Below are 22,101 nucleotides of genomic sequence, written 5' to 3' on the forward strand. Positions count from 1 at the left end.
GGGAAGGTGTGCAGATGTTGCCATCAGTTGAGTGGGGAGGGTTACAACGCTGAAGGAGAGCTTATCCATCCTTGCTTTAGTCATGAGGTGCCACAGCATTATCTTTGTTCATCTGCGTAGCCCCAGCTGTCCTGGAACTCGCTCTGTAGAACAGGCTGACCTGGAACTCTGAGATCCACCTGCCTCTGCCTCCTGAAAGCTGGGATTACAGGTGTGAGCTGCCACTGTCTGGCCTCACACACCATTTATCTTAAGCATCAAACATCAGACTACGCATGGTGAACTCCTGTGAAATCCAGCTGTCACACCCAGCTTCCCTGCTTGCTCTTCTTTTTGGTTTTGCTTACTGCCACATATAAAAAGAAAGAAAGAATCAGCTTGGGACTCAGTACTGGCTGGTTTTGAGTGTCAACTTGACACAAGCTAGAGTCATTAGAGATAAAGAAACCTCAGCTTCAGGGAATTTCTTAATTAGTGATCAATGGTGGAGGGCCTTGTCCATTTTGAATAATATCCCTGGGATGGTGGTCCTGGGTTCTATAAGAAAGCAGGCTGAGCAATCCAGGGGAAGCAAGACAGTAAGCACCCCTCAATGGCCTGAACATCAACTCCTGCCTCCAGGATCCTGCCTGTTTGAGTTCCTGTCCTGACTTCCTCCATCGATGAACAGTGAGATGGAAGAGTAAGCGAAATAAACTCTTTCATCCCCAACTTGCTTTTCAGTCATGGTGTTTTGTCACAGCAATAGAAACCCTAACTAAGACAGGCTCCGCCCTAAACTCTGTCACTTGAAGAAATAATCTAGGGCATCTTCTATTTCCTTGGTATTTCCATAAGAAGAGTTATGTAGCAAGAGTGTTATTAGCAAAACTCCAGAGTGCTCAAGTGCCTAGGTCTTTGTTAGAGTAAAGAGCAGAGGGAAGGGGAAACGTCCTGTAACTGGTTCTGTGGCTGCTAGAAGGTCTCCTGTTGTCTCTGGGCTTCTTACAGCTAACTGGAAGAGCTAATAGGACCATATCTGAAGTTTCCTCCATTTCTAAATGGTTCTGCTTTCATGGCTGGATTCACGGAGGCTGTGACTACAGACAGAGGTGATGTGCTGCTCTTTGGTCTATATGTGCAGCTTGGATTTGTGAATGACCAGTGGTTCTTCAGAAGTCAGGCCATCCTTAAATGATCTTCTTCCCTGCTCTGACACTGAAAACCAAACTACTGGGTGCATTACTGGTATTTGCAAAGTTCTTTCAGGGTGTTGTCCATAACAGCACAACATAGAAATTTAAAAAAAAAAAAAATGATCACTTTGGAAAATAGAGAGATGGGCCAGCGAATTGGCACAGAAGGTAAAGGTGCTTGCTGCCAACCCTGATGGCCTGAGTTTGATCCCTTAGACCCCACATGGTAGAAGAAGAGAATGGACTCCAACAAGTTGTCTTCTGATCTGCACACCAATCTCATGGTATGCATGTGTGTGTAGTCACACACACATGAAACAAATACAGTGTTAAATGAAAATGTAGCAATGATGTATACAGGATGTATAGGTCATGGGAGCTCTTAATTTCTGTTTCTGTTTATTAAAGAAGACAGCATTCCCATATCAATTAAAGGACCTCACCTCTAACCTCAACTGCCACTGTGTCTACTCACATTTCTTCTCTCAATGGACATGGTTGATCTTTAGGATTACTTTGTTTCTGAAAATATGGGTTTGTTGAGTTTATAATTGAAAGGATGGCAGTACAGGCATAAAGGCAATTGGCATACCAGCCATTCCGGCAAAAAGTTATATGACTTTAGCATGGGAAGGGACCTCATTGATTCTACGGCGGGCCTGCATCTGCTCTCCGTCTCTAGCTTTCCCTGACAGGGAATGGAGAAGGAACGCATATGTCGTCTGGAGCTGGCAATTGCCAATTTTTTTTGCTTGGAATGAAGCATATACTTCAACTGCTGAGATGGCCCAGGTTTGGGGAAGAGATTTCGATGTATCCCTTTAAACTATGGAAAGTTCAGCTCGTGCACTCCACAGTGAAGGAAGAGTGTGAAGTTGGCTTGGCAGTGCGAGTAAGGAAGTCTTGGCTGCAGCCAGCATTTCTAAAGCTGGAGTCTGTAAAAGTTGCACATCCCTATAGGGAATGGTGGAGCCCAGGAGGCCTGCATGCTGTGGATTACACTAATCCACTCAGGGCACAATGGTGTAGCTGTACAAGCGGGGCTCCTGGTGGCTGACTGGGAAGGGTGGTCACGTTATTAAACAGGGCCAGACCTCGAGGTTTTCTGCAGCTCTGGCAGCCTGGAAAATAGCCTTTCCAGAGTCTCTTGCTCTGGGTGCCTGGGTTCACCTAGAAGATCCCTGAAGACAGGGCCCTTATCTTCTAAAACCCAGGACCCAGAACAGTCGCTGGAGCCCAGTGGGTGCCAGAGCTAGGCTCCAAGCATTGCCGGGTGTTTTATTAGCCCCATAAAATGCTGTCTCGTACCAAGTAGATTTGCCAAGACTTGCTTTTATGAGCCTCTTATGAAAGCAAAAAAATATAATTTAAAAAAGGAGTCAAACTTATTATGCACGAATTGGATATGTTGGTTGCAAAACAAGAAAAATTAGATCGATAACAAAGGCTTCCTCTATGGTACAGTTGTGGGCACACTCTTTAAATTTATTTTTCTCCTCTCTTACCAAATGGAAAAATGGAACCTAGAATGCATTAAGTGACAGAACTGAATGCATGTCTGTGTTATAGAACGGGAAGTGGTGTTTTGAGGGTCCAAGGGGTACATTTCAGGCTATTGATTTTGGCATGCACCTGTTGCAAGATGCAACCCTCCTTGATTGCAAAGTGAAAGACATGCATTGCAGCGAGCATGTCTCAGGAGACAGGCAAGCCGGGAAAGGCTTTAGGGGCTAGAATGTGAGGCATTCTCAGGCATGCTACATGAGGGTGAAATCAAACATGAACACCCTGCTGGACGAATGCAGCTCAGGACACAGGACAACCCGAACGAGGAACAACAAGATCTCGGGCAAAATATACAATCGACTCCATAATCATGTTTTTATTCCCTCAAATTCTTCTTTCACCAAGAAATTAAATAATTCCGGTAACTTGAAGCTACTTAGGTCAGCTTCTCAACTGCAAGCGATTCCACCATCAATCAGTCCCCTGACATGCCGCCCTCCCCCGGCCCAAGATCCCACTGTCCATCTCACAGACTCAAAAGGGAACCTACAACGAGACTGAAAAACAGCTCTGCAGTTCTGTTCAAGGAGCCACACCAGGAGGGGGTGAGGTTTATGAGATGAGGTAATCGAGTACAAATGGAAAGCATTCCGAGGAACTTTATTTCTTCTGTGATTGATCTGTGCGGGGGAGGCTGAGGAAGCTGAATTCCCTTGTGTCCCCCTCCCCCAGCACATCCTACTGTTGCAGGGTCTGAACGTTCCGATCTACAGCACACAGGCATCTTCTCTGAGGCCGGTCCCCAGGGAAGCTGCCTGCTCTGCTTAGCCGTGCAGTTTCCAGAGACTTCTCTCAGTGCCAGTCTTACTTCCTGTGCACTCAAGACATGTTCCGGAAGGTTTATCCCACCAGCAGAAACTGGGGTCACTGATGTTGAGGAAACTGGGTATCGTGCCTCTCATGTTACCCTATGGTATCTGTCAAAATTTGAAAGTGATGAATGTGAGTGTTCACAGCCTGGGAGCTTCTAGGGGTTGTGAACCCTGAGACACACCACACTCTGTCCTGCTACCCATGTTTGGTCCTGTGTGTGGACCTACTGTGTGTGGCAAGTGCAGAGCTACACAGCTAGTTATTGTTTTGCTGAGTTTTCTAAATAAATCTCTAATGCGGGAGAGGCCTTTCAACTGGGATAACGAACATAGGTCAACCTGCCAGCTAGAATCCAGGGGATGTAGCTTCCCACTGAGGTTGTGTTTGAATCCAGGAACCAGACATGGAGTCTTATTCACAAACAAGTTAAAAATTATCTTTAGGGCCAGGGAAGTAGTTAAGTTGATAGTGTGTTTGCCTAATATGCATGAAGGCCTGAATTTCATTCCCAGCATTTCGTAAACCAAACATGGTGGTGCACAGTGGCAATCCCATCCCAGAACTTGAGGGAGGTGCGGACAGGAGTACCATACATGCAAGGTCATCCTGAGATAGTGAGTTCGAGGCCTACTGAGGAACATGAGACCCTGTATTTAAACACATGTATATGGAAGTGGGACTATGGAGGAAGAAGGAGAAGCGGGAGATGGCACCCTGAAGGGTGATTTAAAAGGAATGAATCCGACACTGCTCCCCTGCCTTGATGAAAACAGCTCTGAGGAGTCCTACAGAGAACATCAGCATGCCCAGGATTTTTTAGGCTCTGAAGACCCCATTGCTGCTGTCTGGCTTCCTGCTGACTTGACATGCAAGCACTTATCGATTTCTTCCAATAGGGAAAAAAAATGCTGTGGCAGGCAAGAGCAGTACAAAACTTATTAAAACATACATCTTTATTGAATTCCAGGCAACAAACACGACACGCAGTGCAATTAATTATAATACACCCAGAAGACGATATTATTTCAAATAAAGATGATCTGGCGCTCGCTGGAGGAAGTGAGCTCCGGGCTCAGAGCCTTAGCACCACCACTTCTGGGAAGTTAGAAGCAGTTCAGGGTTTGAGGTTCACTGCAGAGACGGGGCTGGCCCGGGGCTTTGCCCAGCCCTTCCTGTAGTTAAGATGCTCCCTGAAGCTTGAGGTTCACAGGTGACAGCATGACTGGGAACTAAGCACGGCTTCATGAGATGCCAGGTAAGGGCCTCACAGTGACTTAGCCTGGGAATGTCATTTGGAGCTGACAGTTTGACAAGAGCATCTCGCTCTGGAGGCCTCCTCTGGCTGTAGGTGACCAGGCTCACCCACTGAGCAAAAAGAAGGGCAGGAAGAAGGCACTTGGCAGTAGCTGTAAGAGTCAAAGGCAAAGCAGTCCAAACCCAAACTCTGGCCACAGGTTTCTCCTCCTGCTCATGCTTTGGCTGTTCTTTCCATTCCGGTTTCTATGACAACAGCTCTGATACAACTTGTATTTATGAAAATCACATTAATTTCACTAGAGCCTCAGGGATTCCATGTAAATCAATATTTTCCAAATCTGTGGATTGTAAGAAGCAAGAAGCAGGCCTTCACCTTCTAAACAGGAAAAGAAAGAGGCGCTTCGCTCCCAAGGTGACTGGAAAGGGTCAGAGGCACACCCTCCCGCCGGAACTCTCACACTTTCTTCCCATACCAGTTACCAATTCTCGTAAAGCAGGCTTTATTCTCCTAACAAGCCAAATCTTGTTCCCATCCCTGAAGGAGAAGCCTGGGAGAACGGAGCCTCACTCACTTCTCTGCTCTGAGCTCTTTGTACCTGGTGCTCTGGTGCTTCGGATAGTAAATTAGAGCAGACAAGGAGAGTGGCGCTGCAGGCACCGTGCCACCAACTCTTTTTCCACAGGCAGCCTCCCTTCGCACCAGACTGGTGTCAGTTCCACTGGGAAATTAAAGAACAAACTTCAGCGCAGGGGAGATGTCAGCTCAGGCAGAAAGGTGCTCACAAGAGTACCCAGAAGTCCAGAAACTCGTGTAAGAAAAAGTGCGACATCTAGCCATGTGCTTGTAATCCCAGCACTGGTGATTCAGAGACAGGTAGACCCTTGGGCCTGGTGGCAAGTGCCAGGACAGTGAGGAATAATGTCTAAGGGCCGTTTTCTAGCTTCTACACACAATCATATGCACATATATACATATTTATACACACACATACATGCATAATAAATAAATATGTATAAACTTCATAATTAGGACCCTCCTCCAGGTGGCCAAAGGATCTTTGCTGTGATGTCATGAACAGTCTCTGTTACCCATGGCTAGCTGCCAGAGGCCCTGAGAGTAGAGTCTCATGGAGGTGCTGGATTCTCCCCGACAGCTTCACCACAAACTAAACTTTGAGAACATCATGATTGCTCTGGATTTCCTCAAAGTCACGCTGGGAAAGATGGTTCCACCTAGGCAGCCTTATGCTGGCAGAGTCCATCTCTGTATGGTGGTCCAGTCAGCTGAGGATGAACAAAGCCAATCTGGAAAAAGACAACCAGACTATCCACTGTGTTAGAAAAACCAACGCCTACCAATGAGCCTATAGGAATCAGGGCTCCTTCCTCAGTAATGAACTGGCTTTTCACCAACCCACAGCTTGTCTCTCTGCATCCATGCTTTGTCTGTTTTATCCATTTTAAGTGATTGTCGTATAATTTCAAGCAAGCACTTTCTGTTTAGGTTCATCTTCCCCCACAGGCCTTGGCTACCTTGAAAACAGGAAATGCAATTTATGCTTCTTTTGAAAACCCAAACCACAGCCTTGGAAACACAATAGATAATTCTCCTTGAACTGAATTATAGAGAGATGGGAGACAAGAATTAGGGACTTCCCTCTCTGGAGCTCAAAATAGGTAACTTTCAGGCGAAAGAATGGAGGAAGAGAGATAACCTTAAAGGTGCTGAGTTTATAAAAACTGATAAACACAGATGATACAAACAGCATGTGTACAGATGCAAAGGGTTTCTCATTTAGACTCTTTCAAGTCACTTCAGTGTTTTGTGAACCATATGCACAAGGTACATGTGCCTCTACCTAATCTAAGTAAAAAAAATCAACCTACCTGATCTTGACACAGAGATAGGAGAAAGTAGATAAACACATACCATTACTTCCCAGAATCAAATTTTGTATTATTTTAAAAGCAGCTGCTTTTAGTTATATCAGTACATTCTGGATGGGTTTTTTTTCCCAGTTGACAAGAACAGGGATGAGAAGAGATAGCTGACTGACTGTGTTTTAGCAAAGCTAGAAGGTTTCTTATGAAAACTCACATCACATACTATACCTCCACCTCACTAGTGGTAGCCGTGGAGATGACGGACAAAACTGAGGAGGTGGAGCTGGGTAGGTTCATGGTCAAATCTGTAGCTTATGGTGTGAAATAGTTGAAGAAATTCTTGCTTTGGATATCAACAGGGATTAAGACAGATGGACCCTTACTGCTCTCCAAGCGATACTCCCCGTATCTGTGGCTCTTAACCATTCACTCTTTGAGGTTTGGAGGCATCATTGGACTTTCCAAACACCAGCTTCTGAAGACCTGCAAGACAAAATGATCTTGTCTTCTGGTCTCCTCTTATAGGGTCTGCCCTTGTAGCACTTTCTTCCTCAGCTGCATCATGGAAGCACTGATGGGAAAAATCAAATCCTGTCCCCAGCCAGCCGGCTGCTTGCTGCCATCCTGTGCTGCTCTCTGCCTTGACAGCAATCAGAACATGGCTGGGGACTTCTGCAACCAGCCCCTGTAATTACAGAGTCCACCCACCACTCTAAGCCAGACACAGAGCCAAAGGAGCAGCAACTTGAGGAGTGTCTTGTGTTTTGCTTATATTGCCTCATGACACTGTTCCAGCCCCGAGATAAAGCATGATATGAAGAAAATGGGCTTCCCTCACTGATAATTTGCTTCTTGGTCCAACAAAATCAGTAGAGCCACTGCTGTGATTTGATCTTGGTATTTCTGGGCAAGCACCATCCTTCACCTCCTCTGGTTAAACTCTTAAGGTGGTTTTTCCCAAAGTGGTTAATATGTCCTCGAATCACCCCTGTGTGGAAACTGAGTATCTTTGTTTTTCAAGTTGGAAAAAGTGAGGCACCGAAAGCTTAGGCAATTGCCCGCTCTGTTGGGATGGGAGCATGAGTTGTCACGGGCAGCTAAGCTCCTCAGCGATGGCTTGGAGGGCATTCTTGTCTCTCTTTCTTCTTCAGGGAAATGACACGCAGCCATACGAGGGGTGGGAACACGCCTCCTTCTCAAGGAGGCCGAGGCTGTCCTCAGAGGTGCCTCTTCCCTGGCTGACAGTTATAGCAAGTGACCTTCAGCTAAGCTGTGGAAAGTCCAAGTGACTAATTTAATGAACCTTCAGTGTGTGGGGGGAGGAGGAGGAAGCCTAGGCAGAGGAGAAGCATGAGCCAAAGGGTGCCGAGGGTGAGAAAAGCACCCAAGAGGTCAGAGGGAAATGAACGCCTCTATGCGGTCAAGGAAGAGCCTGAGCACATATGGAAGCCCCGTGTGACCGCAGCGAAGCCTGTCAGCCAAGGACAAGCATTTCCTGTCGCAGACAGGCATGGGGCCAATTCTTCGATGAGCTGGAAATAGGAACCAGTGGGGGTGGGGGGAGGCTGTCAGCACAACCTAGATCTCTGCAGGTTTTATATCGCGGAGTAAAGGCACTCGCTCTCTCTGCCCATCCAGCCTTGTTTATGTGCAGGGTTTTCTCGATACCCAGGAGCCACTGCAGGGTTGGCCCTGACAACAGCCGCTCCTGCCCCTGCAGTTCTTCTGCCTAGCGCTGTGGCTAGAAATGTTATGACGGGATTTAATTCACCAGGCCTTTGCTCCGCGATGCAAGTTGAGGGAGGTGAAGAGAGCAGGGTGAGGTAGAGGTTCTATGATTTTTTTTTCTCCCCCCTGGCTCACAGAAGCCACTACCTGCCAGTAAGCATTTGTCACTGAGCAACTGGATCTACAAGAGCAGGCACGGCAGCACGGAAGGTAACAACTGCTCTTACTGGACCAGAATGCTCTGCTTAAGCAGAGTTCTTAAGTGTTTTCTTAGTAGAGTGCTGTGAAGCTGTGAGGCAAGTGGTAGGGTAGGAGGTGCTGGGAAGCCCTTGCCACAAAGCATGAGGATCTAGTGCAATCCCTAGCATTAGTGTTTACCGTAATTCCAGCACCCAAGATGCCTGACGTTCGCCAGCCAGGCAGCGCTGGCATAATTAGGAAGTTCTGCATTTGATGAGAGGCCCTGGGGGAGAGTAATTGAGGAAGACGACTGATGTCAATCACACCATATGCATGTGTGTATGTGCATGTTCCCACACACACAAGAAAGTAAAAGTGAGCTCTAAGAAATGCATGAGCTCTGAGAGTAGAAAGGCCTTAAGGCACCAACTAGAAGGCTGTTCCGATCCTGTAGGTAGTCCCAGAAGCATATCCTTTGCCTCAATCTGACCACCCTTCCATCCTCCATCTGATGAGGCTCTCCACCCCTTCTGACACACAAGCAGGACCACCCGATGCTACCGTTTGGGAGGGAGCTGGATGAAGATCATCTCTCTAATTATGTTATTTATGAAATAAAAGTCTATGGTGGCAGATACATCCTACCAACAGGGGTCCCATCTAAGCCAGCAGGCTTCCCCTAAGCACCAGAATATAGAGATCCCAGTGAGAAAGGGAGGGTCAGGATCCAACACGCTATTGGCAGCCTAAATCCAGCTGCCAAAAGGTCACAGGGTCACCACTGCTAGGATATCACAGAGAATAACAGTAAACCTCAGGAGCAAAGAAGGGTCATCTTATCTCATGTCTTCTCAAAAGCATCTTTTCTTCAAGGAGACTTCTAAGTTGATTCAACTGTGCTCTGTGCAGCTCAGCATTCTCTTCTGTTCTTGTGTTGTCATGTGTACTCTTAAATCACCAACAAATATGTGTGCCCTGTTCTTCCCCAAAGGACTGCACTGTGAGTGACTGTCCTGAACCACTCCATGCACATACCCAGGATCAAGCAGGCATTCTGAGAGCTCCTTGAGATACTATACTTCCTCACCAAAAAGCACTGGAAAGACTTTGTCATCGAGTGTCTCAGAGACTTCTGCCCTGTTACCCTATGTGTTCGCTTGCAGAGTCAGCATAAGCAAGTTAAGACATGCCACGGGTCCTAGAGAAAAGCCCCACGTCCAGATGAAGGGCCGCAGAGGGGCTGGCCGTGGACAGAGTAAACCTAGCTGTGGAGGCTGAGGATGTTTGTATGAACAGCTATGCTGGCAGTCTATGTGCTGAGGAGCAATCACACATGTGTTACTGGTGTAGCTCCAAGGCCTGATCTCAAGCCATGCAATTATGTTCTCTGTGGGGTAGATGGAAGCTTGTTAGAAATGCAGACTGTCAGGCCATCCCCCCACCCAGTCTTACTGAATTGGGGACTTCAGGTCTAGGCCTCTGTTCACCCTAGGTATGCTTCATGGACGTCCTTGTAGTAGATGGGATCACTGCGTTATGTCTTGCCTCTGCTAGTGTGGGAAGACCAGATGTGCAAAGTCAAGAAAGTGACAGGCTGTGCTCAAGTCTGCTGCAAGGCGTTGTTCTAGACACTATGAGTGAGTTGCCCCCTTATTCCTTGAGGCAATTCAGCAATATGGTTACTATTTTTAGCTTTCCTTTATAGATGAAGAAACGAAAACACAAAGCTTGTACTTCACTTGCCTCTGGTGAGAAATTTTAGCAGGTTCCAAAAAGTTTATTAATATTCAATGTAACACTTCTGAAAATTAGAAGTGGTGCTAAGAAACTCATGGCTCTCCAAATGTCAAACGTGAGAGAGAGGCAAGACCATACAGGCATGTTTGTCTTAACAGGGAGCCAGGTGATGCACTCAGCAGAGATGCAGACTGAAATCCAGGCAGCTGGGACCCACAAACCTTGTGCTACACAGCATACTCTAACATCACCACAGGTGCTGACCGGGAAGGGAAAGCATAGGCCTGGACGGAAACTCCATTTGAGGCTAAGAAATGTCTTGTTGTTCTAAACTCATTGTGAACTCATGCAAAAAAAAAAATCTAAAAACAGAAGCATAAAATCCAAAGGAGCCTAAATTTCAAGGGAAGCTTTCCAAGGCTGCCTCTGATTTTTCTGTCTCCTGCTGGGAGAATCAGTTGCTGAAACTCCCCTACATTCTGGCTACATGGGAGACAGTCAATTACTGTGAACTCATCTTCCTTGGATCCTACACCTTTAGAGAGAATGTGTTTCCCCTGATTATGTCCAACCTGAGATTCTGATGAGCAGGCAGAGAGAGAGAGGCAGGCAGACAAACTGCTTGTCTTGAGGGCTTGTCGTGAAGACCTGGTTACCTTGCTCAGGGGGCATGTTAATCTTCTCTGTATCGTTCCAATTTTAGTATATGTGCTGCAGAAGCGAGCACACTCAGCAATTAAAAACAATGAAATTTGCAGGCAAATGGTGGGATCTAGAAAAGATCATCCTGAGTGAGCAGCCCAGAAGCAGAAAGATAAACATGCTATATACTCACTTATAAGTGGATATTAGACATATAATATAGGATAAACATAATAAAATCTGTACACCTAAAGAAGTTAAGCAAGAAAGAGGACCCTGGGTAAGATCCTCACTCAGAAAGACAAATGGGATGGACATCAGAAGAAGGAGAAGATGGGAAACAGGACAGGAGCCTACCACAGAGGGCCTCTGAAAGACTCTACCCAGCAGTGTATCAAAGCAGATGCTGAGACTCATAGCCAAACTTTGGACAGAGTACAGGGAATCCTATGAAAGAAGGGGGAGATGAAAGACCTGGAGGGGACAGGAACTCCACAAGGAGATCAACAGAACCAAAAATCTGGGCATAGGAGTCTTTTCTGGGACTGACACTCCAACCAAGGACCATGCATAGAGATAACCTAGAATTCTTGCACAGATGTAGCCCATGGCAGCTCAGTATCCAAGTGGGTTACCTAGTAAGGGGAACAGGGACTGTCTCTGACATGAACTCAGTGGCTGGCTCTTTGATCACCTCCCCCTGGAGGAGGAGCGTCCTTACCAGGCCACAGAGGAAGACAATGCAGCCAGTCCTGATGGGAACCTGATAAGCTAGGGTCAGATGGAAGGGGAGGAGGATCTCCCCTACCAGTGGACTTGGAGAGGGGAATGGGAGGAGATGGGGGAGGGGGAGTAGGATTGGCAGGGAATGAGGGAGGAGCTACAGCTGGGATACAAAGTGAATAAACTGTAATTAATATAAAAATTAAAATTAAAAAAAAAGAGCTGGTTACCTAGAATGCCCTGATATGTTGAGGCTGCATTACTAAGTTGCATTGGTATTCTCCCAGAAAAGCTCCTCTCTTTCCTGGGCTCAGGCAGCATGCTGTGAACATGAGCCTTTCTTACCTGAAAACATTGCAAGTTCCTGCAGACCCATCAGGATTCCTTCTTGTTTTATTCTAAGTGACTCTAAAGAATATCTCTGCTTAGTATGCTCATGTATCAGAAACTGAAAAGAATTTTATATGATCCTGGGAGAAGAAGGACAGGTTCCTGGCTTACTGCACATTCCCTTCTGTTTAACTGGGAGGTGAGAGAGAGTGTGTTTGTTTACCTGCAATGTTTGTGGCCATGTGCTCTATAGAGACTGTCAAGCTTAAGCCATAGACATTTGGATAGAAGTTGAATTGACTGGTCGGTTTTCTCTACATTTGGGAAGCTGAAGGATTTTTTTTTTATGAAACTCTTTCTTAGATTCAGCATACAAAGCAAATAAGAGTAATTTTGTTAGACATTACAAAGGAAATGCAGGTTAAGTCTATATATACACAAATATGTACATGTATATACATATAGAGAGAGTCTACATATATATGTGTGACATGTATGTATGTATGTATGTACATATGTGAAACTCAGGACAAATGGCTATCTGTGCTGCCTATTAGCATACCAAAGCAATGCTGACCTCCAGACTCTCAGCAACTCAAATACCTGTCACAGAGTCTATGCTGGAATCCTGGCTCTTCTCACCCCGCCCCTATTGTAAACCTCTCCAGCTCATGGGCTTCTTTTCCTCCAGCTTATCATTCCTACATAACCCTGCCATTTTGGCCATGCACTTTCTTTGCTCTCTGTCTCTCTGTCTTTGTGTGTGTGTGTGTGTGTGTCTGTCTGTCTCTCTCTGTCTCTGTCTCTCTCTCTTCCTCTTCTCCCTTTCTTCTCTCACCCCCCTTCCAGGTCTATTCCAGTGGCCATGGTTGTCTACTACTCTCTCTCCTCCCTCTGGACTCTTCCAGATGCCTCTGGCAGCACTCTCCCCTATATCTATAATATAATGAAAACCTTCCCCTCAGCTATACGTTAAAGTGGTCATGTCCTCACTTAATACATCTGATGCCAAAAGACAGAGTCTTTCCACGTATATCTGGCCTGGAGCTTGCTGTGTAGAGCATGCTGGCCTTGAACTCCCAGAGATCCACCTGTGTCTGAGGTAAGAGTTGTGTGCCACTCTGCCCAGCTTCTTCCACTACTGATTACAATACACAGTCATTTCCTCCACCTAAGATGGAGTTGTGGGAATATTTAAGATTCTCCAAGAGAGGATGGATACATTTCAGCATTTCAGGTCAGCCTAACAGATTGCTAAGATAAAGGCAAACAGAACAAATGCCCCAGGCAGGGCAAAACTAGAGAGCCAAGCATGTGGTGAAAAAGAAAAGTGTCCTGTTAGGCTGAGAAGAATGGCAATTTGATGAGGGAATTTTGGTGTCTATTCAATGGGTATCAAAGAGCCAGTGGCAGCTTTGTGTTCAGCACAGATGGGGCAAAAGTGAAGCTCGGCTTTATAGCCACGATTTTCAGACTTTCATCTGAATTTAAATCACTGAAGGTTTGTAAAGTTCAGGCACAGATTTAGTGACTGTCAATCAGGTTTTCATTACGGTAACAAATACCTGAGCTCACCTTACAGAGAAAAAAGTATATGCTCATATTCTTTGGAGTTTTGTTTCATGTTACTTCCAGCTATTACAGTAGCCCATGAAAGAGAGAAAACAATGACCTGGAAGTGAAAGAGAAAGAAAGAAAAACAGTAAAGATGGGGTCCCACAGTGTCCTTCAAAGCCATATCCCAAAGACCTACAGACTTTTCACTAAGGATGCCTTTTAAATCATTCTCTTGCCTCCTAGTAGTGCTGAGGGCTGTCAATTTGACATGGGACCCCTGTGGCCATGCAATCCAAAGTATAGTGTTCAGGCCCTGGTCTTCAGGATCCCACGTCTGTCTTACTATGCACACTGTGTTCCATCCATTCCCAAGAGACCCCAGAGTCTGAACTGTGTCAACACTGCTCAAGACTGTAAGTACAGCAGGGTACCAAGATGGACAGGTACAGGGTGTCCAAAATGCAGGCATCACAAGACAATGCAGAAGCAGGGCAGAGAGTATGGCCTAATACTCGGTTCCTGCATCTGGGATGCGCTCAGGCAGAATGTAGGCTCCAGGGACAGACATGTCTTTCACTTTTGCTAGTAGCCACCCACACGAGCTCCACATGAGGCCTGCAGCTCTTCCTGGCTGATTCTCTTCCTCGTTGGCATCGGTAGTTTCCCGAGGCCCCCCCCCACTCTATTTTTGACTCCAGTCTGATAGCTCCACGTGTCACCCTGTCAGTGGTTGCTTATTGGGATTTTGATCCCATAACACACTACCTAGTTCCCTAGGCCGTCCTATGAAACCTTGCTAAAAACTTCCCTGACTCTGTAACACTCGCCTTCTGTATGACTATAAAAAACTGCACCATGTGTATGATGCCAAGGTCTGTCACCAGCCTACGAAATCCCTGGGCACATTTGAGTCACTGACCTCTGCCTGCCTTGTCAGCTGAACATGAGGAACCTAACCTAGGTGGTCATAGGTGACAGGACAACCAAAGGACTCTGCTTTTGGTTTTGGTTTTGTTTTCTGAGACAAGGCCTCGCTATGAAGCCCTAACTGTCCTGGAACTCACAGACATCCCCCAGCCTCTGTCTCCCAAGTGCTGGCATAAAATCTTGCACCACCGTGTCTAGCCAGGACTCTTTTCTTGACTCTTCACTTCTGAAAGAAATGTGTGTTTCTACACTTTTGAGCCTCTGACAGGCCAGGTGGCTTTCTGTTTCTGGGCTGGTGGTGGCAATAGCACCATTCTTTGCTGAAACTCTATGCAAGCTCCTTTTCTAGCCAAAACTCAGGGCTTTTCAGACTTTTATGTACTGCTTCTTCAAGACCCTGATTCTCACTGTACACTTGGCTTAAAGCAGCCAGTGATGGCCATGCCACATCTAAGTAATTCCCTGTCTTGAAATGTCCTTCATAAGACACTCATCTATCCCACTTCAGCTCAGCCTTTCACAAAGTCTCAGGATGAGGACAAGCATGCATTCAGACTTCACTGTGAAGTAACAAGCATAGGTTCTAGTGAGAATTCTAAAAGAATTTCCCTTTCTTCTGAAACCACATTTGGAGGACTTCATACCCTCATTCTCATCAGCATTCTGGCCTGTGACTCCTTGCCAGAATCATGTTAAGTTCTGCAGACAACATTCCAGGAGTTTTCTAATCAGCCTCTCCATTCTTTTCCCAAATTCTTCTTTTAAACCAATCCCAAAGGTGTTCCCTATATTCCCAGGTAAATAACAAGAGCGAAGTACCCATTCATTCCTAGGGCACCATTTTCTTATTAGTCAGCTTTCTGATGCTGTAGTAAATGCCTGAGATAAGCAACTTATGAACAGAAAAGATTCACATTTCAGTCCATGACCAGTTGGGCCTGTTGCTCTTGCCTATTGGTGGCAGAATAGGTTTGGAGTAGGTGGGATAGTGGGCCCTCTCTCCCCTCTCAGGGGCACACCACTCAGTGACCTGAAAACTCCTTAGGATCCCCTACCTCCTAAAGGTTCCTACTCCTTCTCAAAACTCCACATCCTGGCAATCAAGCCTGAAACACAGGGTGCTTTGTGGGGTGCAGTCAGCCTAGGAAGGGACCTAAGAACCCCCGTTTCCCAGCCACTCACAGATGATGTTGGTAAGCAGGAACACTTTCAGAATATGTTGTAACCAGAGATGGAATCGATGAGAGCGGGAAAGAGCCTGGGCATTGAGAGGCAGGGTTACCTAGAGGTCCTTCAAGTGCATAACAGGCCTGAACTTTGGAAGCAGCTGAGCGGAGACCTGGGGGACACCTGGCAGCTACGTTTTCTGGCTTTATATGGCTTGCATAGGGTGAGGGCTATGGCCCATTATGGATGATTCTAAGGCCTTTAGGCTCTGGGTGTGGCTTCCGGGAGTATGTACACACCCTAACTCTTTGTGCAGTAGTCATACTGAGCAGATCCTTGGCTTCCAAGCTGTTTATCCTCGTTTGTGTCTTGTTGCTGATTCTGCATGAAATATTGAAGCCACTGTTCCTCCCCTAACCAAAGAACACCCATCCAACTCTGAGATCCCAAGCTGAGTGCTATCTCTAACCAGAAATCCCCTGGTGGCTTCGCCCCCCACCCCGCCCCTACCCCAGACACTGGTCTGGGTTAGGCATCCTTTCCATATTCTCTGATAGGAATCTCATAAAGTCTCCTATTAGAGCACAGTGTGGTGGTCCAATTGCTGTTTGTCTGGCATTATCTCTGAGCTTCCTGAAAGCTCATATTTTATATTTTATTTTTGAACCCCGCTGTCCTCACATATAAGAGACTCAACAATAATCTACTGATTGAACGGGGGAATGGTGAGAAAGAGAGAAGACTGCTATGGTGCCAATGATGTATATTTCCTCATTGCTGATGATAAGGCAAAGCAGAAAGGTGTTCCAACAAGGGCCTAATTGCTTTTGGTGTGTGGTAGTGTGAAGGAACAAAACATCCACATGAAGAAGTCAGACAAGTGGTAAACAACTTAGAAGATGGGCTTGTAATGCCTTGAGAGTTATTTGCATAAAGGTAACCGCTAAAGCCATGGCAGAGGCACAGATAAAGACAGAGATAAAGACAGGCAAATCAAAGGTGACACAAAGGGAGAGAACAGTGGTGATGCAGGGGCACAAAAAGGACACAGCGAACTGACGCACTCAAAAGCAGCGTGGAGGAAAACTTTGCCCTTCAATTTGAGGATCTCCTGTGATACCATTGTCAAGACAATGTCACAGTGTCAAGGTGAACTTGCTGAAGGACCACCACTGGAGTATTCAAAAGGAAGACCCTAAAGGGGAAAAATTGAGGTGCCCTGCTCAAAGAGTTAGGCCTCCTGTAAGATCTGAATTCAAAGCCCAGCTTCACATCCATGTTCCACAGGCGTGGGGAGAGAATCCCGTTCATAACAATGTAGGTGGACTTAAAGGTTGGTTCCAACTCTTTCAGTGTTTGCTTTTCAAACCGCTTCATAAAAATAATCTATCATGTCTCGCACATGCATGTGCACATACACACAGACAGACAGAAACACATACATAGACACACAGTTTTCCACCTTTTCCTACCTGCTAAAGTGTGCATGTATTAAGAATTGTAGGATTTCTCATACAAGAAGGGCAGTTTGTATTTCAAATCTGATCCCTGTATTGTTGATAACAATTATTAAACAACAACAAAAAAGGATTCAAGTACAGTCTTGTACACGCCCTCAACGCAGAGTAGGAGCTGGCACCTTCAGGACCTTCCGGAAAAAGGACCTCATTCGGCACTGGTGCCTTGTGCCCCATGCATCCTGTTAACAGGTTCCTGTTGAGTTTTTTGCATGTACTTCAGAGGGATGATGTTTTGCCCCGAAATACTCTTAGAAAACTTCAGGGCTACATTCCTAAAAAGACCAGCCCCTCTGTTTCATCTGTAACAAACCCGCAAAGAAATCATTGATGTGAATGAATAGAACAGCTCTTTATGTCCACAGGAGACAGGCAGGCCAGGCCCAGTAAGACTGAAGGAAGAAGGTAACAGGGACATGATTTGTTCTTCATAATTACATATTCAGGGGAGAAAGGAGCAAGAGAAGAAAGTTCCTTTTAACGTGCCTGGGCATGATAGATGAGGCATGCTCATCACGGCTGTGCGGCAAGATGAATGTGCAGCAGCAGCCTTGGAAGCAGAGCTGTTTTTCTCTGGAATGCTGGAGATAAACACTCAGCATTTACTCCTCATCTTTCTTGTGCTTTGCACCCTTCACAGTGTTCTGTGAGTGGCAGGTGACACAACGGAGCGCACCAGGCCCGTCTTCTCTGGATCCTGCAGCAAAAGCAAACCTCTCTTCAAGATGTAAGACACAAGCACCTCAAGGACACATTTTACTGGTAGCCAACAACACCCCCAGAATATGTGCATGATAAGTTTGGCAATGAGACTAGAGTGCAAAAACCTGCTTCATCTCTAAGCTCCTTTTCTCCCCTCTGGCAACCAGTTTACTTGGGTACATACTTACTCAAGAATAGTTTAAGCAAAACCAAGAAACAGGAGACCAAATCTTGACTGGCTCTCCTACTTCTCTGATGTGGAAAAGATAAACAAAAATTTTAAACCTAAAACAGTTTTTGCTAATGGAGAAGTTGAACCCAAAAGATTCTTATTTGAACCATGGGAAGCATGAACCATATCTGTGGTTTTCCTTTTAAAATGACACTATTGAGGCTGCAGAGATGGTTCAGTGGGGAAGAGCATCTGCTGCTCTTTGGAAAGCCCTGAGGTAGCTCCCAGCATGCATGTAACTCCATCTCCAGGGTATCTGGCGCCCCCCTTTGGTCTCCAAGGTCACTTCACTCATACATACCACACAGAGACACACGCATATGCACATAATCCAAAACAAAATAAATCTTTTTCTGGTTAATAAATCATTTTTTTGTAGAAGCTAACAAAAGTTTATACAAACCCAAATAGAGGAGGAGTGTTAATGCATTCATGGATCATTTCCTAAGGCCACTATGAATTTGGGGATAGAGAATGAGAGAACTATTAAATGTAAGAATTGTAAAATAAACACATACGGTCATACCATCAACTTTTATTTCTCCATATTACAGTCCTGTGAAGCCTGCTCATATCTCCTGCCATGTAAAATAAACCCATAAGTGGGTATTCTGAGATTTGAGACTACCTGGGGATAATAATTTTATAGAACATTTTATTGGACAGAAAGTACTTTTAAAAAAGGTTCATTTTATGGTATGGATTCTAGTGTCTTTTTGGTTGTAAAGGTAAATACTTAATTATTGCAATTGTCTTTAAGTTTTATACTTATAATGAGCCAGATACTGTGAGTTTAAATTATATGACACCACAAAGAATTTGATGCTAAATCTTAAGTGAATATTCTATAAATGCTTTCTGAAACAGGTCTCACTCTGCAGCCCCGGCCGCAGATCATAGCCCCAAACCTGTGCCAATCCTTGTATGAGGCTGTCTCTAACACATCCAAACTTCTCCTCTCACAATGACGTAAAGAGAATGCACTGAAAATATAATTTATGTGATTAAACAGCATATCAGCACGTCTGTGGATGACAAACTGCTTGCTCTAATGACTATCTTTCCCATTTCCATGAAAGCACACAGTTTTAAAAGCCCTTACACATCATGATTTTATCATGCTAGTCCCATTTATTTGCTCAAAGACTAGGTGTTGGAGGACTGAAAGTAACAAAAGACAGGTTATGCAGGTAACAAATGGAAGAGACACAACCAGAGCCCACGTGTCCTGACTCCCATAGACAAGCGTTCTTTCCACTGTGCCAGGCCGTTGAAAATTCCCAGCCTTATCATATGCTTCTCATCTTTTTCCCCCCTAAAAAAAAAGAAAAGGAAAAAGAAAAAAGAAAAAAAAAAAAACACCTCAAGACAGCATGATGATATCTGGCCTGTCACTGTCAATATCTCCATATGTGAGTGAGGAGGAGTAAAGAGAGAAAAATGTTTCTGTAGAGATTCTGCAGAGATAGGATAGTACTTGGTTCACATCCAAAGAGCTTGAGCAATTAACGAAACTATTGTCCACAAGTTGGTGCAGGGTTTAGCAATGAGATGGTAGCTGTTCGGTTGCTCCTGGTCTCACTCAAGGTCTCCAGGGACAAAACAGGAAACAGGGCCTTGTTTTGGCCAAAGTTGGATTCCTATCCTGGTCCTGGACAGAACATGTCATCACCAAGCTTCCACTGAAGTATGCTGAAAATGAGGACGATAACGACCATTTCCCCAATTCTCAGACCTGCTTTAAGGATCCAGTGAGAGAATGAATGTTCAGATTTCTTGAAAATAATTTGTATCAAATGCCACAAGAATGTCAAGGGCTGTTATGAACATAGTTAGTAGAGCACTGTGAAATGATGTAATCAAAGGAATGCCTTGTACTGAGAGTCGGCAAGGGCGCCCTTCACTCTGAATTACGCTCTGCCTTCCCACATCAATCTCAAGGGGGAAAAATGGGTGATGGGGCTGTTTTGGGGTCTTTGTTTTTCTTGTTTTTTGAGATAGGGTCTCATTCTGTCAGACAGGCTGGCTTTGCCTCTGAGGTGCTGGGATTAGAGGCATGTGCCACTATATGCTTTAGGGGAAATAAACACATCTCACAGGCTTGAAGAACTGGGGTTGAACCATGGAAACAGTTATGCCAAAGCTACTTTCTTGTTATTGCAATACTCTGACAAGAGCAACTCAGGGAAGATGTACTTTATTTACAGTTCCAGGGGACACAGCCCAACATGACATGAAAGACAGGGCAGCTGGCAGCAGAGGGGCAGTAGCAGGAGCTAGAGGCTGCCTGGCCATGAAGCACATGCATTCAGGAAGAAGAAATAGATAGGAAGTAGGGCTGAGTTACAAGAGCTTCCTCCTCTAGAGAAGCCCCTCCTCCTAATGAGTCTACAGCCTTTCCAGACAACCCCGCCAGGTAGAGAGCAACTGCTCAAATACTCGAGTTTTGGGATGATTTCTCATTCAAAGTTCCGGCTGACATACACAGAATTTCTTCTGAAAACTTGTAGGGAAGAAGTCTTCCTCTCGTAAGCACATCGGATGATCCCAAATAGGTAACATATAACACTGAGAATCAGTCTGTTATTCTGATTACCATCCACAATTAAAATGGCTATTCGTCAGCCAATAGGCACTATGTTTCTGCTCCTATGATCAAGTTCTTGGGAGTAGAGATTGTGTTAGTCTGCTTTCCGTTACTATAACAAATAACCGAACTGGTCCATTTTTCATTGAGAAAAATGGTTTGAGACATTTCAGTCCAGATGGGACTTTCAGTCTTATTGTAGGAGCACTGGATGGCACTGCTAGACTGTGCTCCTCATGGCTTCAGAAGCAAAAGAGACAGAGAGGGAGATTGGAATTGCACAGTTCCCTTTGAGGACATTTCTCCTCAGAGACCAAAAAAACCTCCCACTAAGTTCTATCATCTCATAATAATTGGGGACTAAACTTCTAACACATGGGCCTTTGGGGACACTCAAGATCAGGTGTGAGTGGCTCTGTGGGAGGCCAAGGCTTTATGCATGCTGGGTAAGTTATCTACCACTCAAATACACTCCCAGGCCCAGGGACACTCAGGTCTTATCAGACCAATATCTGCAGAATGGTGAGGAGACTTAAGAACTCCAATCTATGGAACTGACTTGATTAATTCCTGCATGAATTGCTGGCTGGAACCCGATGTCTGACTGCTTACTCTTGAGCCTATATCCTTCCTCTTTTTTATTCACTGTTCTTGGCTTCCTGGAGGACTCATCCAGCACTCACTGTGTTCCCATTCCCGACACTGTGGGCACTATCTCTTTCTCAGTAAATGTCCTACTTGACACTATGATGTTTTGTCTCTGGGTTTGTATACAATTGTTGGGTATAATTTGGGAGCCTTGTGGATGTTTGGCAACACCCACCTGGTAGCATATTCCTGAGACTGGTTCCTTCACCAGCTTGGTAAGAGACTGTAGCACTGGGGCTGGCAGCACCCACACATCTTCACGCAGTCCCTCAATCCTGGAACCACTCAGGCCTCGGGAGCCCACCCTTGCAGCCACTGCCCTCTTCCTTCAGTCTTGTCCCTCACAAAAAGTCCAGGGCCCTATGCACTACACAGCTGTGCTAACGCCTTTGGACACTGATTAGACAGTAAGGCTCACAGAATAACACCCCCTGCCCCCAGAAATGTAGTCCAAGAGAGGAGTGGTTCTTAGAGGAGCAACAGGGATCTGGAGATTATGATTAAATGACGGGACGTTAGCTTCCTCCCCAGTTCGAAAGCAATCTCTATGCTCACTCTGTGAGACTAAAAAAGCACAAAATCTATACAAGGAAACAATGATTGAAGCGTGGTGTGTGTGTGTGTGTGTGTGTGTGTGTGTGTATACCTGTGCACGTGAAAGCCAGACACAGATGTTGTCTTTCTCAATCTCTTCTCCATCTTACTTTTTGAGACAGGGCCTCTCACTGA

General features: G+C 45.5%; 1 protein-coding gene and 1 pseudogene across 2 annotated transcripts in view; one reads left to right on the forward strand and one right to left on the reverse strand.

Moving 5' to 3' along the window:
- The window catches only part of Maml2 (mastermind like transcriptional coactivator 2), a 325,344-nt gene that overhangs the window by 164,156 nt on the left and 139,087 nt on the right, over window positions 1–22,101 (forward strand). The gene's annotated exons all lie outside the window — the stretch shown is intronic.
- On the reverse strand, window positions 10,954–11,067 carry LOC132651213 (U6 spliceosomal RNA; annotated as a pseudogene).

The sequence above is a fragment of the Meriones unguiculatus genome, chromosome 1, assembly GCF_030254825.1.
Source record: "Meriones unguiculatus strain TT.TT164.6M chromosome 1, Bangor_MerUng_6.1, whole genome shotgun sequence".
NCBI lineage: Eukaryota > Metazoa > Chordata > Mammalia > Rodentia > Muridae > Meriones > Meriones unguiculatus.